The sequence below is a fragment of the Sarcophilus harrisii genome, chromosome 4 (genome assembly GCF_902635505.1).
Source record: "Sarcophilus harrisii chromosome 4, mSarHar1.11, whole genome shotgun sequence".
NCBI lineage: Eukaryota > Metazoa > Chordata > Mammalia > Dasyuromorphia > Dasyuridae > Sarcophilus > Sarcophilus harrisii.
The window spans coordinates 210,425,490-210,452,048 of NC_045429.1; the positions used below are offsets into that span (position 1 = coordinate 210,425,490).

Below are 26,559 nucleotides of genomic sequence, written 5' to 3' on the forward strand. Positions count from 1 at the left end.
CACTGATTGACGACTCTATTACCCATACTCAGTTCTACATCACAATTGGAATGTTTGTTACCAGTCACAAAGGAGGATATGCCCTGACTACAGTGCCAAAAATAAAAAGAACAACAAGTGGGTGCAGCTAAAGGGGACCAAGGGACTTCCCCTGGAAATGACTGGAGCATAGACCAATAGATCAGTGACATGAACCAACTTGGAATGAGTTTGAGTCCAACAAAATTAATTTGGAAACAACAGTGTGAAAGAGAAAAGCAATAGTTTGAGACAGTGGCTCTACACCCAAAGGTAAGCAGAGATGAATATATTTAGCATAATGGTAAAAAAAAAAAAAAAAACCTGTAAAAAAAGAGCAAACAACAATTACTCATTAAAACTTCCTTAGATGGCAACCCTCTTTGTAGTGGCCAGAAACTGGAAACTGAGTGGATGCCCATCAAATGGAGAATGGCTGAATAAATTGTGGTATGTGAATATTATGGAAAATTATTGTTTGGAAAGAAATAATCTTTCTTTCAGAAAGACCTGGAGAGACTTACATGAACTGATGCTGAGTGAAACAAGCAGGGCCAGGAGATCCTTATATACTTCAACAACAATACTATATGATGATCAATTCTGATGGACATGGCCATCTCTAGCAATGAGACAAACCAAATCAGTTCCAATAGAGCAGCAATGAATTGAACCAGATACACCCAGCGAAGAGCTCTGGGAGATGACTATACCATTACAAAGAATTTCCAATCCCTCTATTTTTGTCCACCTGCATTTTTGATTTCCTTCACAGGCTAATAGTACACTATTTCAAAGTCCAATTCTTTTTGTACAGCAAAATAACTGTTTGGACATGTATATTTATATTGTATTTAATTTACACTTTATCATATTTAACGTGTATTGGTCAACCTGCCATCTGGGGGAGGGGATGGGCGAAGGAGGGGAAAAATTGAAACAAAATGTTTGGCAATTGTCAGTGCTGTAAAATTACTCAAGCATATAACTTGTAAATAAAAAGCTATAATTAAAAAAAAAAAACTTCCTTAGAGATAAAAATTAAAATTAGTTGGACACTAAATAATTTAATCATAAAAGAACAACTGAGTCAAGAAAAAATAGACAATTATTTGTATAAAGATAATTGCATTCAAATGAAAGCAGACCCCAATTTGTGAAATATTACCAAAACAGTACTTTGTGGAAATTTTTATATCTATAAATATTTATATCAATTTTAAAAAGAAGGAACATAATCGCAATTAGAGCATGCAACTAAAAAAAGCTTAAAATTTAGGGGAATAAAATATATATTTTCAAATAAGCAACAAGGAAATAGAAATCCTAAAAATCAAAGGAGATCCAAAAAATCGAACATTAATATTAAATTTAAAAGATTTTTATGAAAAAAATACTACTAAAATAGCTAAAGCATAAGTCAATATAATTGTAAAAAATATATTTCCCACTTTCAAGAAATTTGCAATCAAATATAGTAAATAAGACATAAGCAAACTACAAATTCAATATGCCTGTAGTAAGAGATGTTAATGCTAAAGGAGTAATTTTTAGGATAAAAACTCCTCTTTTAAAGCCTAGTTCATAACAAAGGTTTCTATGACAGCAGGAATATATAAAATTCAGAACCCAGATTTTAAATTTCACTTTATATCTTCATTATGATAATACAAAATGTCTCTTCCAGTTATATGAAAAAAATTATTTCAGTAATCTTATTTCAGTAATTCTTCACAGCACACCTTAAAATTGAAAAGTACCCTTTGAATATAGAGACTAATTCTCCTATTGAAAATCATGCCTCTATGTTATTAGCTTGAATTAAACTTTGCTTCTAAGTTGAACACCAATATCAACGGAAATCAGGTTGTTTGAAGTCAGAAAGCTTAGGTTTGATCCCAGTTCAGTCATGTATGTGACATTTAAAAATTCACTTAAATTATGTCTGCATCAGTTTTCTTATTTGTTAAATGTACCAGTTGGAATACATTGACTCATAAGCCTTAGAGGTATAAATCTAAGAACAATGCAATAATCTGTCATAAATCTGACTAAATAATGGTCACCAATCACATGTATTGAGAATTGTATAAAAATTAGCTTAAATTGCACTTTAATTCTCATTTCTTTTGCTATTGATTTAAATTTTATTTTCATTTTGTGGGAGATATGATCAGAAATATCCAATAATTCTGTTATTTCTTTGGACCTGATACCCACAGTTCTTGTTCATTTCTGCCACTCAAAGATACTGATCCTAAATTTGGAAAATTTTGGCCCAAGAAAAGCACTCATTTGTGAGAAAACTAATATTATTCTGTATCATTTATAACCAATATAACTGCAACCTATTCCCCATTTCGTCAAACTTCATTTCTCAACTTTGCTGAAAAAGACAACTCTCAGGTCAAATGAAAAGCAAGATATGATTACATATAATTCCCAAGGTAATGCCTCACTTACCTGTTTAAACAGAAAAAATCATCTTGGTCAGAGTCCTTCCTAGGAGAAAATTATTTTATTCTTGATTTCCCTTCTCAAAGTTAGGAGTAACTTGGTCTCCAAGGAGAAAGCTTACCTGGAAGTATCTTGTTTTGGGGTGGTTCTGTTTATACATCCAAAATTATTGGAATGAGCTGAATCACATAAAGCAGTTAATATTTCTTAATTGTTAAAAATGATTTTGATTATCTACACCTAATGGCCCAATCATTTTTCCAAATTATAGCTAATCATAAAGATTTTCTACTATCTGCCCTTCCTTTGGGGTCTCATAAATATTTATTTTTATCAGTTGCATTGTGGTCATTGATTCATTAGAGGGGGAAACAATTGAAAAATTAATAGAGTGGTCTATTAATGGTCACAGGCATCACTGTTAACAAACTGTTATTTACTAGGAAATGTTACTTCTGTTAATTTTTATGAAATTTCTACTTGCCACACATGTCTTTTGTGGGGAGAAATTTTCTTTTGCATAAGACCATGTAATAGAATTTTGTAATAACTCTTTTGCTCTCTAAGTTAAAGTAACCATTAAAAACTTATAAAATATTAGAATGTAAAATATTATGGAATTTTTGGAAATGGAATTCTATGCTTCCTTAAATTTTTAGGGCTTTTTATTATATGCAGTAAAATTATTATTTCTCCTCTCAATGATGTACAACTGAATTGTATTAATAGTGTTTAGTAATCCAGTTGTAAAGATAATTATGAGTGTCAAGACTAGAGAGGAAATAATTTCTTGTTGGGAGCCCAAACTAATTTTATATTGTGAAACCAGCAGTTCCCAATATATAGAGTCTGATTTCCCAATCCAGGTCATGGTATGTCATTTTTACTTTTGGTCAGCAGAATCTCTGACATTTTTCTTAAATTGTTGTAGGGCATGAGGGGGAAAAAAGATAAAATTGGAAAATTATACTTACAGTCCCTAAAGGCCATGTAACAATAGTTACTTGCAGGGTTTAAAACAGTAGGGACCAAACTAGATCTTACAACCAATACAGTTCAGTGGGGGTTTCAGACCAAAGACTAGGCAATATGCCCTTGGCTTCCCTACATAGATCTGATACTTTGTTTTCTTCAATTCAGAATTCTTGGGCTTGACAACATAATTAGATCTCTATTTGGAGTTAGTGTATTATTCTATTAGTATATTATTCTCATACATCTTCCTCTAGTAGATGAAAAATGAAAGTGTGTTCTTATCAGTAGATACAACCTAACAATTACAAAATGTTAATGAATCTCCCTTTATAAACATGTTATTTAGCACTGAAATTGGAAATTAGGTTTAATTATTACCCATTTACCTTGTCATGGAATTCAGTATCATTATCCTGATTATTCAAATAAAGAAACTGAGGCATTGAGAGATTGTTTTGCCTAAAGTCATGCAGCAAGTCAAGGCAAAAGGCAACATTAGAACTTTACAAGTCTCTTGCTGAGCCTGTTGTGATTGTTTGTCAGTAGTCAATGATATTTTCTTTTTTGGTCAAAGTCTACTTTACAAAGGAAGAAAAGATGTTTAGAGACATGATCAGTATCAATTAGTAGTACTAAGCCAAGAGTCAAAAGTATGATTTATCTGTTAGAGAATATTGAAAGGAAAATGGGACAATGAACTCTAGACACACTTGTATCAAACTACTTATTCTTGGCTTGTATATTTGTATAGCCTGGAGCAGAGGACAACAAAAACATTACCTTATTCTACCTAATGAAATAAAATTCATTATGCTGTGACCTATTTTATGTCAGGAAAATGCTTTCTAAAGTTAAGAGGTATAGAAATCAATCCCTGTTATTTTCTTGCATTATGACCTCAGCAAGTCTTTTAACTTCTCTATGTCCTGGTTTCTTTATGTTGAAAATGAAAATGATAGGGTTGGAGGTAGAGCCAAGATGATGAAGTAAAGGCAAAGACTCCATTGAACTCTCCCTCAAATCCTTCCAAATACCTTTAAATAATGACTCTAAACCAATTTGAGTATCAGAACCCCAAAAGATGGAGTGAAAAAATTTTCCAGCTGAAGACAACTTAGAAGGTCAACAGGAAAAGTCTGCTGCAACAGAGTGAGAATAGAGCACAGTCCAACACAGACCAAACCAGCATAACTCTGGCCCAGAAAACTAGAAGTTCTTGGATCCTCCGAATCAATGGTGGGTTTCTGATCTCTCAGCCCACAGACACCAAAGATGATACAGAGAGTCAGCAGGAAAAGTTTGTAGCACCAGGGTGAGAGTGGAGCAAAATTTGGCACAGTCTGCCCTAGCACAGCCCTGAATTCAGCAAACCAGGAATAGTGAGAGCTACTAAATCAGCAACAACAGTAGCAGGAGCAGCAACTTCTGGAGGTCTCCCACAGATATTAATGGGGCCCAATAACTGGTCAGAAGGAGCCAGCTCTGCTAGAACAAAGACTCTATTGCCTTGGTCATCTCATTTTTAAAGGTTATTTATTTATTTATTAACTCATTTATTTATTTAGTGAGGCAATTTGGGTTTAGCAACTTGCCCAGGGTTACACAGCTAGTAAATGTTAAGTGTCTGAGGCCAGATTTGAACTCAGGTCCTTCTCATTTCAGATCCAATGCTCTATCCACTATGTTATCTAGCTGCCTCTGCTGTGCTCATAATCAGACCTAGGATGTAGATCATAGTCCTAGGGAGAGGAGGAGCACTAATATTCTATGCCTGACAACTACATTGCAGTTTGGATCTTCCTCACAGTTCAGAGCAGAAAAGAGTGTTTTGGGTCACTCATAGAGTCACAGGCCAAGAGTAAACACACTTTTCCTTGGATCATACCAGCTTACAAGAGCTGAAACCTTACAAGTCCCTAGAATTTAGATACACAAAACCCCTGAAGCTTAGGACATTGCAGGCTCCACCTTGGAAATGGAGTTATAATTTATAAAAAGTTAAAAATCCAGTATTGGGCTGGGAATATGAGTAAACAACAGGAAAATATTCTGACTATAGAAATTCATTATGGTAACAAGGAAGATCAAAACACAAATTCAAAATAAGATAATAAAATCAAAGCTGCTACATTCAAGCTTCCAAGAAAAATAAAAACTGGACTCTGGATATGGAAGAGCTAAAAAAGGAATTTTGAAAATGAAGTAAGAGAGATGGAGGGAAAATTAATAAGAAAATTAAAGTGATGCAAAAGGAAGTACAAAAAGGCAAAGAATAGAAAAATGCCTTAAAAAGGAAAAAGTTGGCCAAATAGAAAAGGAGGTACAAAAGATTACTAAGGAAAATAATTCCTTAAAAATTTGAATTGAACAAATGGAAGCTAATGACTTTTTAAGAAATCAAGAAACAATAAAACAAAACCAAAAGAATGAAAAATAGAAAAAATATGAAATATCTAAAATGACATATCTAAGATAACTTCTTTGATTCTTTTCTATCATAATCTATATATATTAATAGATTTATATATATACATATATAATCTTCTCTATCTCTATTACAGATTTATTTATGACGCAGTAACTTACATTATATCAATAGCATATTGATATAAAGCAATATAATACAGTTTTATACAATTTTAGCCCTGAGTCTCTTGTTTCTATCCAGTGAAGGGAGATATATTATTCATTGAAATACTTGATTTCACTTTGATGTGTTTCTTATTATAAACAACTTTTTACTGATGTTGATGAAAAATATTTTACATACATTTTGAAATGCAAATATTATATCCATCATAATATAGCCTTCAATTCACCAAGATTTTTTGAATAAGACCTTGAAATTTTCTTATACTTATATATGTTAAATGACTTGCCTGGGATCACAAAGATAATAAGTGAAGAAGATGCTATTTAAATCCAGAGCCACTAACTTCAAACTTCAACAAATTGTTGTGCTTGTTTTTGTTCAGTGTTTTTCAGTCAAGTCTGATTCTTTTGTGACCTTTTTTGGGTCACAGTGATTTGCTATTTCCTTCTCTAAATCATTAATAGTTGAGGAAATTGAGGAAAATAAGGTTAAGTGATTTGTTCAGGATCATAAAGCTAATAAATGTCTGAGGCTAGAATTGAACTCATGATGATAATTCTTCCTGTGTCCAACTTCAAGGGCCTATCCATTGTTTCACCTGGGTGTCCCATAACCAAAGAGTATAAATATGTTTTTATTTTTTAAGATATCTAATGCTTTTTATTTTTAAAACATATGTATAAATAGTTTTCAACATTCACCCCTGAAAAACTTTTGGTTTCAAATTGTTTTTTTTTTTCACTCCCTTCCCCACACCCCTTCTCCTAAATGGCAATATTTTATACTTGTGCAATTCTTCTACATCTATTTCCACAATTACCATGCTTCACAAGAAGAAATTGAATCAAAAAGGGAAAAAATGCAAGCAAACAACAAAAAAGTGAAAATACTATGTTGTGATACCCATTCAGTCCCCACAGTCTTTTCTCTGGGTGTAAATGACTTTTTCCATCACAAGACCATTGGAATTGGGTGCTCCAATATTAACTATCATATATTTTTAAGATTTCTAATTTCAGGACTATAATATGAAATTATTAACTATAAATATGTGTATAAGATCTCTACTTCTAATTATGATAACTTTTACCTTATAATTCCATGAATATTCATTTAAGATTCTTCAAAATAAGGGCAAAATTATTATTTTAACATTATTATAACCACTCTACCACACTGGACTACAAGAATTCTAGCTGAAAATGAACAAAGTTTTTTCTCATTTGCTTTTTTTTTTCAGAACAATCAAATAAAAAAAAGTTCAAGCTTTGGCCATATTTTCTTATATGGATATCCATGAACTTACCACATTTTGGAAAATTAAAATAAAATTATAAAATACAAAACAGAGTCTTAAGTTTAGGTAATCTTTCCTATAGATATTTAAACAAATAAGATCACTGTTTTTGCTAGAAAAAGTGTAGGGTAAAGTGTATCAAACTGGTTCTACTTTTTTTCTCCTCTTCTCCCATGTAAGCACAATATCATCTTCTCTAAGAAATGAATCTTTCTTTTTCTTGTTTCAACATAGATCATGAAATTAATATTGCAAACCAAACAAAGAAATTTAGCCTAGCCACACTCATTAAGGCCTAAAGGATTAGATCTTTCACATAGGTTAACATCAATTGTACTTTCTTTGTGCCTCAAATATATAATTAGAATTATTACAACAGATTCTAACTTGGTATTTTTCTTTTTCTTAAAAAAATTTCAAAGTACTTTGCACGAACTATATTGGCATTGCCATGAATTTGAAAGACATTTTCCATGAATGAAACTTTATTGCAATTGGTTAAATGTCTCTTACTACTATAAAGGGAACTTCACACCCCACATACCCTGAACTCAAATACATTGTCTGAAAATATTAGTAAAGTAATAATCATCCTCATTATTGTCATTTTCATTGTAATCATCACTGTAGTCACTAAGTAATAATAGCACTAGTACTGAAGAGCAATAAAAATTTTATTTTAGCCAGTCACAAACAGAAATTAAGAAAGGTATACATAGGTAAAGTATAAAAGACAAGTAACAGAATGAATGAACTCACTAACTAGGAGCAGCATATTTTTGTTCAATCAAGAAAAATAATTCAAAATCCCTGTGAGGTAGAAATTCCCCACCTAGTGAGTAGAGTAAACTTGGAATAGATCTGTGATCAAAATGTCAGCTTCTCTAAGTATTACCTTATTTTCATAGTTTTCTCTCCCTTCAGAGAATGCATTTAGAAGAACACAGTTTGGCAAACCATCATTTGGTGAGAAGAGAGTTAAAGACTTGAATGTAATAGAGAATTAACTCTAATTTATAAAAAATCAAGCCATTCTCCAATTGAAAAATGGTCAAAGGATATGAACAGACAATTCTCAGATGAAGAAATTGAAACTATTTCTAGTCATATGAAAAGATGCTCCAAGTCATTATTAATCAGAGAAATGCAAATTAAGACAACTCTAAGATACCACTACACACCTGTCAGATTGGCTAAGATGACAGGAAAAAATAATGATGATTGTTGGAGGGGATGCGGGAAAACTGGGACATTGATGCATTGTTGGTGGAGTTGTGAACGAATCCAACCATTTTGGAGAGTAGTTTGGAACTATGCTCAAAAAGTTATCAAACTGTGCATACCCTTTGATCCAGCAGTGTTACTACTGGGATTATATCCCAAAGAGATTATAAAGAAGGGAAAGGGACCTGTATGTGCACGAATGTTTGTGGCAGCCCTTTTTGTAGTGGCTAGAAACTGGAAACTGAATGGATGTCCATCAGTTGGAGAATGGCTGAATAAATTGTGGTATATGAAAATTATGGAATATTACTGTTCTGTAAGAAATGACCAACAGGATGATTTCAGAAAGGCCTGGAGAGACTTACACGAACTGATGCTGAGTGAAATGAGCAGGACCAGGAGATCATTATATACTTCAACAACAATACTAGATGATGACCAGTTCTGATGGATCAGGCCATCCTCAGCAACGAGGTCAACCAAATCATTTCTAATGGAGCAGTAATGAACTGAACTAGCTATGCCCAGAAAAAGAACTCTGGGAGATGACTAAAAACCATTACATTGAATTCCCAATCCCTATATTTATGCACACCTGCATTTTTGATTTCCTTCACAAGCTAATTGTACAATATTTCAGTGTCTGATTCTTTTTCTACAGAAAAATAACTTTTTGGTCAGGTATACTTATTGTGTATCTAATTTATATTTTAATATATTTAACATCTACTGGTCATCCTGCCATCTAGGGGAGGGGGTGGGGGGGTAAGAGGTGAAAAATTGGAACAAGAGGTTTGGCAATTGTTAATGCTGTAAAGTTACCCATGTATATATCCTGTAAATAAAAGGCTATTAAATAAAAAAAAAAAAAAAAAAAAAAAAAGACTTGAATATATAGGTTGGGCCTCTTCTTCCTCATTAAATGGTAGCTATCAGAAGGACAGCTTCAATATAATTACAATTCAATGTAATGCAATGTAATATATATAGGCTAATGATATTTTGCAGGAAGAAATAAATATAAATTTAACCCAGTATTTTTCTAATATCTGCTTCTTCCTTCTCATTTGACAGCTAACCAACAGGGTTGGTTAAAGCAAGACCCAACACCTAGGGTCTGCCAGAAGACAGATCCTTGTTCAATAGCAAACCAGCAGCAGTATGTCACTTCTGGGGCAGACTACCAACAAATTTTTTCTTCCAAGGTCAGTAAGGTCCCTTACCTGGAATAGGCCAACAGATAAAATTCACACCTACGGGATACCGACAGGGAGGCCCCACCATTCAGTACAAATCTGAAGGGAAGCATAGTATTCAGAGGCAGCAAACAACTAAGCACTGAAACCCATGAAAGCCAGCAGTAAGATTCATAGTCTCAGAAAAAAAAAAAAAATACAGGATGAGAAACCAAGTCTTATATGAAAACACCAAATTACAAAAAAAGTCAAAAAAAAATGAACAAAAACCAAAACAAACAACAAAAAAAAAAAAGCTCTTTAGAAAATTACTACAGTGATACAGAAAACCAAGGCATGAAGTTAGAAGAGGATAATAGAATCAAAAGAACTATGCGTGAAGCCTCAAAGAAAAATGTGATTTAAACTCAGACCCAAATAATTAAAATTAAGCCAATACAAAAAATATATATAATGGTTTTCACCTCAATTTCTAAAACACTCATATCACATACTTTGAAACAGGGAAAATGCTTTTATAAAAGTGCCTGGGTATACTTAAAATGTAAGTGGATCTACAACAACTTTAGAGACAAGATAGCTGGAGGAAATATACACTTATCTTTAAACTTTCCAAACTTGTGATAAAAATTGTTAACATATTAAAACAAAATGCTACCAAAACAACAACTTGGGCATCATGAAATCCCACTAAGAAGCTGAATGTATCATTTTTCTCAATTCAGTTTAAAAAGAAAAAAAGATTTAAAAAAAAATTAGAAAAGCAAAAAAAATGGGAAAAAAAGGAGAATGATACAAGAAAATCATGAAAAACAAATCAAAGCATGGAATAAGATATTCAAAACAATAAAATAGGAAAATAACTCACTAAAAATATAATTGTCCAATTGGAAAAAGGAAGTTCAAATGCCTATTGAAGAAAATATGTTTTTAAAAATTAAAATTGAATTCGGTGTAGCCAAGATGGTGAAGGCAGACATGACTTTCTAAGCTTCTCTCATGACCTCATGACCAACTATTAAATTCAGCCTCAAAATTAGCACTTGACTGCTAAAATTCATGAAGATTAGAAGCACAACAATTTACCAGCTGAAGATAATCTGGAAGATCGCTAGAGCAGGTTTGTCCTGAGGGGCTGAAACAGACCAGTGCAGACAGGGAGATAGTAGAAACGAGCACTGGAGCAGACCAGGGGTGGGGATGACCTCTGTGTCTAGAAAAGTTATAGAGACAACTCTCTCATAGGCTAAGTGCTCTGCCTTAATTATAAAGCAGTAAACTGGCAGAGAACTTAAAGCTAAAGACAGAGGACACTCTTTAAAAAATGTCAGAACCTAGTAAGATCTGGCTATAACCAGCTAAAACAGGAAGTGACTCAGCACAGACTACAGCACAGCTGTGCAGCTGCATTCTGCAGGCACTTACAAATCTTCACAGCACAGGGGCACAGACCAGGGCAGCCTTTAATCTACACAATGGAGAGCTTGGCCTGGGGAACTAGAACTTTCACAGTGTGACCCTGCTTCCCTGGGCAGGGACATTTCCAGTTGGTGTGGGCTATTCCCTGGTCAGCCGCTAATACCCACAGTTGCACAGAGAGCTTTGGCCTGGGGCAGTGACAATTTCACTGCTCAGCTTCTAGCCCCAGGGTAGTCGTTAACCTGAACAGCAGGGTTTTTGCAGGGCACTTAAGCCTGATTCACTTCTGGTGGGGAACTCTTTCCCAGAACACTAACTTACCTTGCTGCTCTTTGTAGTTAGTTGTCAGGACAGCTACCCATCCATATACCTATCTCTGTTCTGCAGTGAAAGCTGGTAAGCCCCTGGCCCTGAAGACAGACCCTACAGTCTTTTTTTTAAAAAAAAAATGAGTAAAAAAATCAAAAGGACGATCAATAGCTTTTATTCAGAAAGAAAGCAAGTTTTCAACTCCGAGAAGACTAATAGCAGACAGCAGACAGTCCCCAGACAATTGTTGGTCCCCAAAACAAAAGGGTCTCCTAGAAGAGAATATTAAAAACCTTAAAAGAGAACTAGAAGAAAAATGGGGAAAGGAAAAAGAAGCCATGCAAGAGAGCAACATCTTCCTGAAATGTGAATTGGAAAAGGTAAAAAACTCCCAAAGAGTGCAGGGAAACATAATTTATGAATTGGAAAAGGTACAGAATTCCCAAGAAAGTAGGATTTGTGAATAAGAAAAATAAAATAACTCACTAAAATATAGTGAAATGGGAAAAAAAATTCCATAGAGCAAACTCATTTAAAAATTCAATTGGACATATACAAAAAAAAGTAAAAAAAGCTAATGAAGAAAATAATTCACTAAAAATCAGAACTAAACAAATAGAAATTACTGATTCATAGAGACATAAAAAATCAGTCAAGCAAAACAAAAAAAAAAAAATGAGAAAAAAAATTAGGGAAAAAATGCTAAATATCTACTTGGAAAAACAACAAACCTGGAAAATAGATCTAGGAGAGATAATCTGAGGATTATTGGACATCCCAAAAATTATGAAGAAAAAAAAGAGCCTAGATAGTATTTTATAAGAAACCATCAAAGAGAACAGCCCAGGTGTAATAGAATCAGAAAATAAAATAAGCATTGAATGAATTTCTCGAGCACCTTCTGAAAAAGACCCTAAAACAATAACTCCAAGAATATTGTGGCTAAGTGTCAGAACTATCAAACTAAGGAAAAATATTACAAGCAGCCGGAAAGAAACAATTCAAATACCAAGGAACAACAATAAGGATCACTCAAGATCTAGCTGTTTCCACATTAAAGGACTGAAGGGCCTAGAATCTGATATTCTGAAAGGGAAAAGAATTTGGAATGCATCCAAGAATAAACTACGCAGCTAAGCTGAGCATTTTCTTCTTTGGAAGAAGATGGATAAGTAATGAAATAGATGAATTCCATTTGTTTCCAAGGAAAAAACCAGATCTAAATAAAAAATTTGATCTCCAACCATAGGATTCAAGAGAAGCATGAAAAGGTAAAAAGAACTCTTGAGAACTACATTTCTGTTGTGGATATACATAAAGACCACATGGATAATTTGATTTTACTGATATAACATAAAAAAGGAAGTAAAAATGGAAAAGGGATAGGGTCAGAAAAAGGTAAAAGGGAAGATAAAAAGAGGGAAACTCCATCCCAAGGTGAGTCAAAGGAAACCTATCATGTCTGAGGGAACTTAGAGAAGGAGAGGAACATTGTGTGAATCTTACTCTCATCAGAGTTGGCTCAAAGAGAAAATAATTGGCATATTTATTTTACAGAGAATCTTCTCTCACCTCATCAAAAAGTGGGAGAGGAAAAGGGAAAAGGAAAAAGGAAAAAAGTAATAAGTGAAGGGTACAAGAAAGGGGAAAAGATTCAAAGGGAGGACAGAGGGATCCTAAAGAAGTAGAGTTACATGACACAAGTGGGGCCCATTAGTTTAAAACTAGGGAAGGGGGTAAGGAGGGCAAGAAAAAGAAAAGCATAATCTGGGGATATTATGATGGCAGGAAATACAGAATTAGTCATTTTAACCATAAATGTGAAGGGGATTAACTCTCCCATAAAGCAGAGGTGGATAGCAGACTGGATCAAAAATCAGAACCGTACAATATGATGTTTACAGGAAACATATTTAAAGCAGGGAGAGATATATGGAGCCGAATCTACTATGCTTCAGGTGAAGTAAAAAAAACCAGGGCTAGCCATCCTTATCTCAGATCAAGATAAGCAAAAATTGATCTAATTAAAAGAGAAAAGGAAGGAAACTACTAAAGGTACTATAGACAATAAAGCCATAACAATATTAAACACATATGCACCAAGTGGTATAGCATCTAACTTCCTAAAAGAGAAGTTAAGAGAGTTGCAAGAAGAAATAGACAGCAAAACTATAATAGTGGGAGATCTCAATCTTGCACTCTCTGAATTAGATAAATCAAACCACAAAACAAATAAGAAAGAAAATAAGAGGTAAATAGAATATTAGAAAAAATAGGTATGATAGATCTCTGGAGAAAACTGTATGGTAACAGAAAGGAGTATACTTTTTTCTCAGCAGTTCATGGAACCTACACAAAAACTGGCCATATATTAGGACATAGACCTCAAAATTAAATGCAGAAAGGCATAAATAGTAAATGTTTTCTTTTCAGATCACAATGCAATAAAAACTACATTCAACAAAAAGTTAGGGGAGGGAGGGAAAGGAAAAGACGGAACAGAAGTGAGTGCAAGGGATAATGTTGTAAAAAATTACACAGGCATATATTCTGTCAATAAAAAGTTACAATTAAAAAAAAATGACCAGCAGGATGAATACCAAGAGGCCTGGAGAGGCTTAAATGAACTGATCCATGTTTTAGTTCTAGTAATTCAGAAACAGAGGAAAAACTGTTCATTAAGTAATGCAACATTTCATGTGGGATATACTTAGTAATACCTACATTTATGCATCACTTGAGTTTTTTTTAAGTAGATGTTATATACAATATATGTATACATATTTATACAGTTATCTTGTTGCATAAGAAAAATCAGATTTAGAAAGAAGAAAAACAAAAATGTAAGCAAACAACAACAGAAAGAGTGCAAATGCTATATTGTGGTCCACACTCATTTCCCAGTATTCTTTCTTTGGGAGTAGCTGCTTCTGTCCATCATTGATCAATTGAAACCGAGTTAGATCTTCTCTTTGTTGAAGAATCCACTTCCATCAGAATACATCCTCATACAGTATTATTGTTGAAGTATATAATGATCTCCTGGTTCTGCTCATTTCACTCAGCATCAGTTCATGTAAGCTTCTCTAGGCCTCTCGGTATTCATCCTGCTGGTATTTTTTTTTATTGTAACTTTTTATTGACAGAACATATGCCTTTGTAATTTTTTACAACATTATCCCTTGTACTCATTTTTGTTCTGACTTTTCCTTTCCCTCCCTTCACCCTCTTTCTTAGATGGCAAGCAGTCTTATACATGTTAAATATGTTACAGTATATCATAGATACGATATATGTGTGCAGAACTGAACATTTCTCTTGTTGCACAGGAAGAATTGGATTCTGAAGATAAAAATAACTTGGGAAGAAAAACAAAAATGCTAACAATTTACACTGATTTCCCAGTGTTCTTTCTTTGGATATAGCTGCTCATCATTGATCAACTGGAACTGAAGTAGATCTTCTCTTTGTCAAAGATATCCACTTCTATCAGAATATATCCTCATACAGTATCATTGTTGAAGAATATAATGATCTCCTGGTTTTGCTCATTTCACTTCTGCTGGTCATTTCTTACAGAACAATAATGTTCCCTAAAATTCATATACCATAAATTCCTCAGCCATTCTCCAAATGATGAGCATACACTCAATTTCCAGTTTCTAGCCATTAATAAGAGGGCTGCCCCAAACATTTTTGCACAAGTGAATCCACTTCCCTTCTTTAATATCTTTTTGGGATATAACCCCAGTAGTAACACTGCTGGATCAAATGGTATGCACAGTATGACAACTTTTTCAGCATAGTTCCAATTGTTCTCCAGAATGGATGGATCCATTCACAACTCTACTAACAATGCATCAGTGTCCCAGTTTCCCCAAATCCCGTCCAACATTTGTCTCTATCTTTTCCTGACATCTTAGCTAATCTGACAGGTGTGTAGTGGTATCTCAGAGTTATCTTAATTTGCATTTCTCTGATCAATGATTTGGAATACCTTTTGATATGGGTAGAAATAGTTTCAATTTCATCATTTGAAAACTGTTCATATCCTTTGACCATTTATCAATTGGAGAATGGGTTGATTTCTTATAAATTTGAGTCAATTATCTACATATTTTAAAAATGAGCCCTTTATCAGAACCTTTCATAGTAAAGGTGTTTTAAGGGCAAGAATTTATTTATTTATTTTTTTTTTTTTTGATGACTATTGATGACTTTAATTCCTTTTTTTTTTTTAATTTTTTTTTTATTTAATAGCCTTTTATTTACAGGATATATACATGGGTAACTTTACAGCATTAACAATTGCCAAACCTCTTGTTCCAATTTTTCACCTCTTACCCCCCCCACCCCCTCCCCTAGATGGCAGGATGACCAGTAGATGTTAAATATATTAAAATATAACTTAGATACACAATAAGTATACATGACCAAAACATTATTTTGCTGTACAAAAAGAAACAGACTTTGAATTATTGTACAATTAGCTTGTGAAGGAAATCAAAAATGCATGTGTGCATAAATATAGTGATTGGGAATTTAATGTAATGGTTTTTAGTCATCTCCCAGAGTTCTTTTTCTGGGCATAGCTGGTTCAGTTCATTACTGCTCCATTAGAAATGATTTGGTTGATCTCGTTGCTGAGGATGGCCTGATCCATCAGAACTGGTCATCATCTAGTATTGTTGTTGAAGTATATAATGATCTCCTGGTCCTGCTCATTTCACTCAGCATCAGTTCATGTAAGTCTCTCCAGGCCTTTCTGAAATCATCCTGTTGGTCATTTCTTACAGAGCAGTAATATTCCATAATTTTCATATACCACAATTTATTCAGCCATTCTCCAACTGATGGACATCCATTCAGTTTCCAGTTTCTAGCCACTACAAAAAGGGCTGCCACAAACATTCGTGCACATACAGGTCCCTTTCCCTTCTTTATAATCTCTTTGGGATATAATCCCAGTAGTAACACTGCTGGATCAAAGGGTATGCACAGTTTGATAACTTTTTGAGCATAGTTCCAAACTACTCTCCAAAATGGTTGGATTCGTTCACAACTCCACCAACAATGAATCAATGTCCCAGTTTTCCCACATCCCCTCCAACAATCATCATTATTTTTTCCTGTCATCTTAGCCAATCTGACAGGTGTGTAGTGGTATCTTAGAGTTGTCTTAATTTGCATTTCTCTGATTAATAATGACTTGGAGCATCTTTTCATATGACTAGAAATAGTTTCAATTTCTTCATCTGAGAATTGTCTGTTCATATCCTTTGACCATTTTTCAATTGGAGAATGGCTTGATTTTTTATAAATTAGAGTTAATTCTCTATATATTTTGGAAATGAGGCCTTTATCAGAACCTTTGACTGTAAAAATATTTTCCCAGTTTATTGCTTCCCTTCTAATCTTGTCTGCATTAGTTTTGTTTGTACAAAAACTTTTCAGTTTGGTATAATCGAAATTTTCTATTTTGTGATCAGTAATGATCTCTAGTTCTGCTTTGGTCATAAAGACCTTCCCCTTCCACAGGTCTGAGAGGTAAACTATCCTATGTTCCTCTAATTTATTAATAATTTCATTCTTTATGCCTAGGTCATGAACCCATTTTGACCTTATCTTGGTGTACGGCGTTAAGTATGGATCAATGCCTAGTTTCTGCCATATTAGTTTCCAATTTTCCCAGCAATTTTTATCAAACAGTAAGTTCTTATCCCAAAAGCTGGGATCTTTGGGTTTGTCAAAGACTAGGTTGCTATATTTGTTGACTGTTTTATCCCTTGAACCTAATCTATTCCACTGATCAACTAATCTATTCCTTAGCCAATACCAAATAGTTTTGGTAACTGCTGCTCTATAATATAATTTTAGATCTGGTACAGCTAAGCCACCATCATTTGATTTTTTTTTCATTAATTCCCTTGAAATTCTTGACCTTTTGTTTTTCCATATGAACTTTGTTGTTATTTTTTCTAGGTCATTAAAATAGTTTTTTGGGAGTCTGATTGGTATAGCGCTAAATAAATAGATTAGTTTAGGTAATATTGTCATCTTTATTATATTTGCTCGCCCTATCCAAGAGCATTTAATATTTTTCCAATTGGTTAGATCAGACTTAATTTGTGTGAAAAGTGGTCTGTAATTTTGCTCATAAAGTTTCTGATTTTCCCTTGGCAGATAGATTCCTAAATATTTTATATTATCAGTAGTTACTTTAAATGGAATTTCTCTTTGTAACTCTGACTGTTGGATTTTGTTAGTGATATATAAGAATGCTGATGACTTATGTGGGTTTATTTTATAACCAGCAACTTTGCTAAAGTTGTGGATTATTTCTAATAACTTTTTAGCAGAATCTCTGGGGTTCTCTAAGTATACCATCATGTCATCGGCAAAGAGTGATAATTTGGCTTCCTCATTGCCTATTCTTATTCCTTTAATCTCTTTCTCAGCTCTTATTGCTATAGCTAGCGTTTCTAATACAATATTAAATAGTAACGGTGATAGTGGGCAACCTTGTTTCACTCCAGATCTTATTGGGAATGGTTGCAGTTTGTCTCCATTACATATGATGCTTACTGATGGTTTTAAATAGATGCTGCTGATTATTTTAAGGAAAAGTCCATTTATTCCTATACTCTCAAGTGTTTTTAATAGGAATGGATGTTGGATTTTATCAAATGCTTTTTCTGCATCTATTGAGATGATCATATGGTTTTTGTTAATTTGGTTATTAACATGGCCAATTATATTGATAGTTTTCCTAATATTGAACCAGCCCTGCATTCCTGGTATAAATCCTACTTGATCATAGTGTATTATCTTGGAGATGATTTTCTGTAGTCTTTTTGCTAATATCCTATTTAAGATTTTAGCATCCATATTAATTAGGGAGATTGATCTATAATTTTCTTTCTCTGTTTTCAACCTACCTGGTATAGGTATCAGTACCGTGTCTGTGAAATAAAAGGAATTTGGTAGGACTCCTTCATTCCCTATTTTATCAAATAATTTATATAGCATTGGGGCCAATTGTTCTTTAAATGTTTGATAAAATTCACATGTAAATCCATCTGGTCCTGGGGATTTTTTCTTAGGGAGTTGTTTAATTGCCTGTTCTATTTCTTTTTCTGAAATGGGACTATTCAAGCAATTTACTTCCTCCTCTGTTAGTCTGGGAAGTCTATATTTTTTGGAGGTAGTCATCCATTTCACTTAGGTTATCAAATTTATTGGCATAAAGTTGAGCAAAATAACTCCTTATTATTTCTCTAATTTCCTCTTCATTGGTGGAAAGTTCTCCCTTTTCATTTTTAAGACTACTAATTTCATTTTCCTCCCTCCTTTTTCTAATCAGATTTACCAAAGGCTTATCTATTTTATTGGCTTTTTCATAGAACCAACTCTTAGTTTTATTAATTAGTTCAATAGTTTTTTTACTTTCAATATTTTTAATTTCTCCTTTTAATTTTAGAATTTCCAATTTAGTATTTGATTGGGGGTTTTTAATTTGGTCTTTTTTTAGTTTTTTTAGTTGCAAGCCCAATTCATTAATCTTTTCTTTCTCTGTTTTATTCAAGTAAGCCTCTAAGGATATAAAATTCCCTCTTATTACCGCTTTGGCTGCATCCCACAAATTTTGGTATGATGTCTCATCATTGTCATTATCTTGAGTGAAATTATTAATTGTATCTATAATTTGCTGCTTCACCCAATCATTCTTTAAGATGAGATTGTTTAGTTTCCAATTACTTTTTGGTCTATTTCCCCCTAACTTTTTGTTGAATGTAGTTTTTATTGCATCATGATCTGAAAAGAAAGCATTTACTATTTCTGCTTTCTTGCATTTAATTTTGAGGTCTTTATGTCCTAATATATGGTCAATTTTTGAATAGGTTCCATGAACTGCTGAGAAGAAAGTATATTCCCTTCTATCTCCATTCAATTTTCTCCAAAGATCCAACATACCTAATTTTTCTAATATTCTATTTACTTCTTTAATTTCTTTCTTATTTGTTTTGTGGTTTGATTTGTCTAATTCTGAGAGTGCAAGGTTGAGATCTCCTACTATTACAGTTTTGTTGTCTATTTCTTCTTGCAACTCTCTTAACTTCTCCTTTAGGAAGTTGAGTGCCATACCACTTGGTGCATATATGTTTAATATTGATATTGCTTCGTTGTTTATGCTACCCTTTAGCAGGATGTAGTTTCCTTCCTTATCTCTTTTAATTAGATCAATTTTTACTTTTGCTTGATCTGAGATAAGGATGGCTACCCCTGCTTTTTTGACTTCACCTGAAGCATAATAGATTTTGCTCCAGCCTTTTACCTTTACTCTATATGTATCCCCCTGCTTTAAATGTGTTTCTTGTAAACAACATATTGTAGGGTTCTGACTTTTGATCCAGTCTGCTATCTGCCTCCTCTTTATGGGGGAGTTCATCCCATTCACATTTACGGTTAGAATTACTAAATCTGTATTTCCTGCCATCCTAATAACCCCAGATTGTGCTTTACTTATTCTTGCCTCCCCCAACCCTCTTTCCCCCTTTTAAACTTATGTACCCCTCTTGTATCACGATACTTATCCTCTTTATAATCGCTCCCTCTCCCCCTTTGAGTCTTTCCCCCTTCTTTCCCTTATTACTCTTTTTCTTTTCCCTTTTCCTCTCCCCCATTTTTAATGAGGCGAGAGAGAATTTTCTCTAAAACAAATGTCAATTATTTTTTCTTTGAGCCAACTCTGATGAGAGTAAGATTCACAGAATGTTCCTCCCCCTCTCTAAATTCCCTCAAATATGATAAGTTTCCTTAGAAGGGCAAGAATTTCAAAGGAATTAATGAAGAGAAAAGTAAATGAAGGTAGCCTATCATTACCAGATCCATATTGTAAAATAGCGGTCATCAAAACCATTTGGTACTGGCTAAGAAATAGACTAGTTGATTAGTGGAATATGTTAGACTCACAGAATACAATAGACAATGACTATAACAATCTAGTATTTGACAAACCTGAAAAGCCCCACCTTTTGGATTAATAATTAATTATTCACTATTTGACAAAAACTTCTGGGAAAACTGAAAACTAATATGGCAGAAAGTAGGCATAGACCCACATCTAACACGCTATACCAAGATAAGGTCAACATGGGTTCATGATCTAGACATCAATAACAATATTATAAACAAATTAGAAGAATATAGGATAGTTTACCTCTCATATTATTGGAGGAGGAAGGAATTTTTGACCAAAGAAGAACTAGAGATCGTTATTGATCATAAAATAGATAATTTTGATTACATTAAGTTAAAAAGTTTATGTATAAACAAAATTAATGTAGACAAGGTCAGAAGGGAAGCAATAAACTGGGAAGACATTTTTTATATCCAAAGGATCTGATAAAGGCCTCATTTCCAAAAGATATAGAAAATTGGCTCAAATTTATAAAATAGTTCAAGCCATTCTCCAATTGATATATATTGAGAACTGATGAAGGAAAATTGGCCATTGAATGTGATGACCACGTTTAACACCCAGAGTATATTAAAATCAGCAGGATTCAGAATAAGAGAAAATCCTTGATCTTTATTCTTTGGGGAGGTGAAGGGGCAGCCCTCTTAGTAGTGGCTAGAAACTGGAAATTGAGTGGATGCTCATCAATTGGAGAATGGCTGAGGAAATTATGGTATATGAATTTTAGGGAATATTATTGTTCTGTAAGAAATGACCAGCAGAAGTGAAATGAGCAAAACCAGATTCATATCAAAGGATATGAACAATTTTCAGATGAAGAAACTGAAACTATTTGTAGCAACATGAAAAGGGACTCCAGATAACTATTGATCAGAGAAATGCAAATTAAGACAATTCTGAGATATCACTAATAGCTCTCAGATTCACTAAGATGACAGAAAAAGATAATGATGAATGTTGGAGGGGATGTGGGAAAACTGGGACCCTGATACATTGTTGGTGGAACTGTGAATTGAACCAGCTATTCTAGAGAGCAACTTGGAACTATGCTCAAATAATTATCAAACTGTGCATATCCTTTTATCCAGCAGCGTTTCTACTGGGATTATATCCGAAAGTCATCTTAAAGTGGGGAAAGGGACCCACATGTAAAGAAATGTTTGTGGCAGCCCTCTTTGTATTGGCAGGAAACTGGAAACTGGGTGGATCCCCATCAATTGGAGAATGGCTGAATAAATTATAGCATATGAATGCTATGGAATACTATTGTTGTGTAAGAAATGACCAGCAGGATGATCTCAGAGTGGATTGGAGAAACCTACATGAACTGATGCTAAGTGAAATGTGCAGAACCAGGAGATCATTATATACGGCAACAACAAGACTATATAATATCACGTCTGATGGACATGGCTCTCTTCAACATTGAGATCTTTCAAATCAGTTCCACTTGTGCAGTGATTAAGAGAACCATGTACACCTAGAGAGAGAACCATGGGAACGGAGGGTGGAACACAACATAGCATTCTGACTTTCTCTGTTTTATATTATTTCCCCCTTGGTTTTTTATTTTCTTCCTTCTTAATCTGATTTTTCTTGTGCAACCAGATAACTGTATGTTTGTGTGTATGTGTATGTGTGTGTATATGCATACATACATATATATATATATACATATGCATACATACATATATATATATTTCTGGTAAGGGAAAGTTGAGGCTTCCTCTCCTCCCAGCATATATATGTGTGTGTGTGTGTGTGTGTGTGTGTGTGTGTGTGTGTGTATACATATATATATGCTGGGGGAAGAGGAAGCCTCAACTTTCCCTTATCAGAATTTGATATGTCTAACAACAACAACAAAAATAAACAAGACAGAAATTAAGGACAAGACTAAAAGTCTGGAAAAATTAGTTTTGATATCTCTGTGGAGAAAAATGAATGGTAATAGAAAAGAATCTACCTTTTTCTCAACAATACATGACATTAAAATTTGATCATGTGTTAGAACATAAATGCCTCACATTCAAATGCACCAAAGCAAACATACTAAACAGATTTTTCCAGATTGTAATACAATGAAAAATAATGGATGATGGCAATTGATATTGAAATTAATTAGAAATAAAATAAACTAATCTTAAAAAGTGGGTCAAAGAATAAATCACTGAAACAATTGAAAATTTTATTAATAATAACAACAAGAATGAGATAAAATATACCAAAATTGATGGGATGCAGCCTAAGCAGTACTTAGGGGAAATTTCACATCTCTAATTGCTAAATCAATAAAATAGTGAAAAAGCAGTTGAATGACTCAAGTATATAATTAAAAACTAAAAATAACTGAAACAATTAAACATCAAATTGAAAAATCAAAGAAGAGATTAATATAATTGAAAGTAAAAATAATTGAACTAATAAATACAATTAGAAATTGGTTTTATGAAAAAGAAAACAAAATGTTGATTAATTTGATTAAAATATTGAACACAACAAATTACTAGTGTCAAAAATGAAAAGAGTGAACTCACCAGCAACAAGGATGATTTTTAGGAGTTATAATGCCTGATTATATGCCTATAAATTTGAGGATCTAAATGAAGTGGATGAATATCCTCAAAAATAAAAATTATCCAGATTTAGAGAGAATAAATAAAATATCTAATCCATTTTTAGATAAATCAGTTGAATAAATCAGCAATGAGATTACTTAGAAAAAATCCCCAAGATCAGATGGAAGTACAAAAGAATTTTATAAAACTTTTAAAGAACAACCAATTCCAATAATATATAGACTACTTGGAAAAATAAGTGGAGTCCTTCAAAATTCATTTTATAACTCAAATACGGTGCTGATATCTAAAACAGGAAGAACCAAATCAGAAAAAGAAAATTATAGACAGATTTACCTAATCTATGGATTCACCTACCTATTGAAACAAAAAATTAAATAAAATACAAGCAAAGAAATTTCATATATGTATCACAAGGATCATAATTTTATACCAGGATTTCAAGGCAGATTCAATATTTAGAAAACTATTAGCATTATCAACCATATACATAACAAAACCAACAAAAATCATATGATTATCACAATAGATACAGAAAAAGACTTTGACAAAATATAATACCCATTGCTATTAAAACACTAGAGAGTGTAGGAATAAATGTTTTTTTCTAAAGTAATATTTATCAAAAAACATCAGCAAACATAATCTTGATGGGAATAAGCAAGAAGCCTTCCTAATACAATCAATGGTGAAGCAAGGAAATGAATTATCACTTATATTATGTGATATTGTATCAGAAATTTTAGCAATAGCAAGAAATGAAAAAAAGAAAGTAAAGGAATTAGAATAGGTAATGTGTAGACAAAACTATCAATTCTTTGTGGGCAATAATATTTAAACATAAAATAATATAGAACATATAATTATTTGAAATGAAAAATTTTAACAAAGTAGGATGACTAAAAATAAATCCACATAAATCATTTGCAGAAAAACTTAGTATGAAATAAAAACTGCTGAGAAAACTGAAAAATAAAATTTCAAAAACTAGAAATAGATGATCATCTCATACTGTATGCCAAAATAAAACAAATTAATAAATAATTTAGGTATAAAGGTGAAATCATAAGCAAATTAGAAGAAAAAAGAAATAGTTGACGTATAAAATATATGGAGAAGGGAAAAATTTATGAACAAACAAGAGATAGAGAAGATTATGAAATGTAAAATAGATAATTTTTATTACATTAAATTTCTTTAAAATACACAAAGAAAACCAATGCAACAAAGATTTGAAGGAAAACAGAAAGAGGATAAACAATTTTTAGTCAGCATTTCTAGAAGGCCTCATTTCCAAAATATAGAAACAACTGAATTATATTTATAGTAAAAAAAAAAAAAAAAAAAAAAGTCATTCCTAATTGAAAAATGTTCAAAGGATGCATACAAGAATTTTTCAGATGAAGAAATTAAAGCTATCTATAGTCATATTGGGAAAAAAATGCTCTACACTATTGATTAGAGAAATGCAAACTAAAATAATGCCAATGTGTCCCGTCCAGCGGGACTCAGTTATTCGGGGGATCGAGGGGGACCCAGCCTGAAAGAGAAACGGGCGAGAAAGAGGAGGGAGACCGAGCAAATTTTGTCACGGCTCAACTTTATTCATGCAAAGGGTCTTGTTTTTATGCTATACTGCTACGTGAGACCATTATCTCTGTGTCAAAGTTCACATGGTCCTTGTAGTTAATGTTCATCCTCGGACCCCTCGAATCATTGTGCTCTAAAAGCATTCTTCTTCAAACAGGGGTGTTTAACTAAGAGTGCAGTTGCCTTTGGGGAGGGGAGAAGACCACCTGAACAAAGATTGTTAAAGGAGGGGATGTTGGTTCCTGACACCAATTTACAACTTCATACCTATCAGGTTGGCTAATATGACAGAAAAAGAAAATGAAAAATGTTAAAGAGGATGTGGGAAAATTATAACCATAATGCATCGTTTGTGGAATTGTGAACTGATCCAACCACTCTTGAGAGCAATTTGGAACTATGACCCAAAAGATTAATAATCTGCTAGCCCTTTGATCCAGTAATAATACTATTAAATCTGTATCCTAAAGAGATCATGAAATGGAAAAAGGATGCACATATGCAGAAAAATATCTAAAGTGACTCTTTTCATGGTGGCAAAGAATTGGAAATTGATAGGATACTCATCATCTGGGGCATAAATGAACAAGTTATGATATATGAACATATTGGAATATTATTGTGCCATAAGAAATGGCAAGCAAGATAATTTCAAAAAAAACTGGTAAGATGTATATGAACTGATATTTTTTGAAATGAAGAGAACTAAGAGAACAGTGTACACAGTAACAAAAATGTTGTTTGACAAATAATTTAATGACTTAAATATTCTTGACAATATACAAGACAAGCCCAAAGGCATAATAATGAAACAAATTTTCCACCTCTAGAGAAAGAACTGGTATTAACCGAATGCAGACTGAACTATACTATTTTTCACTTTCATTTTTGTCCTTTTATTCAAAACTTGTAAAAATGATTAATATGGAAATATTTTATATAATTACACATGGATAACCTATATCTCATTCCTTCTTAGGGAGACATAGATTTTGGAACTCCACACTTTAAATATATATATATATATTATTTTAAATAAACTTACATCTGATCCATTAATAATAGATTCAATTCCTGCTTCTGACTTATGTCATTAGAATTGGATTTTTTTTTAATGGAAATTGGAATTTAATGGAAATAGAAATGGAATTTTATTTAAATTCAAATAATTTTAAGGTTTTTTAAAATTCTCATTTCAGTGAAGTTGCAGAGACAACCTGATGTAGCGTGTCAGAAGCTTTTTTCAGGAGCAAGAAGACCTATATCCAAGTACAGTTTAAACATGTACTTACTGTGTGATCCCTTCAGGTGTCACCTAAACACTCCAATATTTAGGTAATACTTGAAGAAGAAAAGTCTCTGACCTGCATTAATATAGTTTCCTCATCTTGGGAGTTCCCAATATCAATAAAATTGCAAGTCTAATTTTTGTCTCTCTTTGTAAGTATTCTATTACATTTTCCGAACAACAAATAACTGATTGTACTTTAACCTTCCAGTCTGGGTTACAAGATTGTCCTAATTTGCATTTGCTCAGAAAAGAATGCTAAAACAGTCTCTTTGAAGTGATTGCAGACCTGACTGAGAGAGTTTAAAATTAAAATGTTATCAGATCTGATATTTCCATCAGATCCAATAGTTACAGAAGAAGGCCTATAAATAGGAAATTCTCTTATTTAGATGGTTCAGAGGACATATATTATGAAAGGCAGATATAAATTAATATAATATTAAATATAATGAGTGGAAAAAAAGAAGTACTTACAAAGTGCTATTTGAAATCTTAAAAAAGTAAGATTTTTCACAAGCAGGACCAAAGAAAACTTCATAAAGGAGGTAGCACTTGGCTTTATCTTTAAACTTACCTGAATTTTCATCCCAAATTTATGATATAAACAGGTCAGAGATAGGGGCATTCCAAT

General features: G+C 32.9%; 1 long non-coding RNA gene across 1 annotated transcript; it reads left to right on the plus strand.

Moving 5' to 3' along the window:
* Positions 1–103: 103 nt before the first annotated feature.
* LOC116423686 lies at positions 104–26,054 on the plus strand. Its single transcript, XR_004234194.1, has 3 exons — positions 104–291; positions 9,639–9,769; positions 25,837–26,054. It is a non-coding gene; the product is annotated as an uncharacterized LOC116423686 (long non-coding RNA).
* Positions 26,055–26,559: the final 505 nt, after the last annotated feature.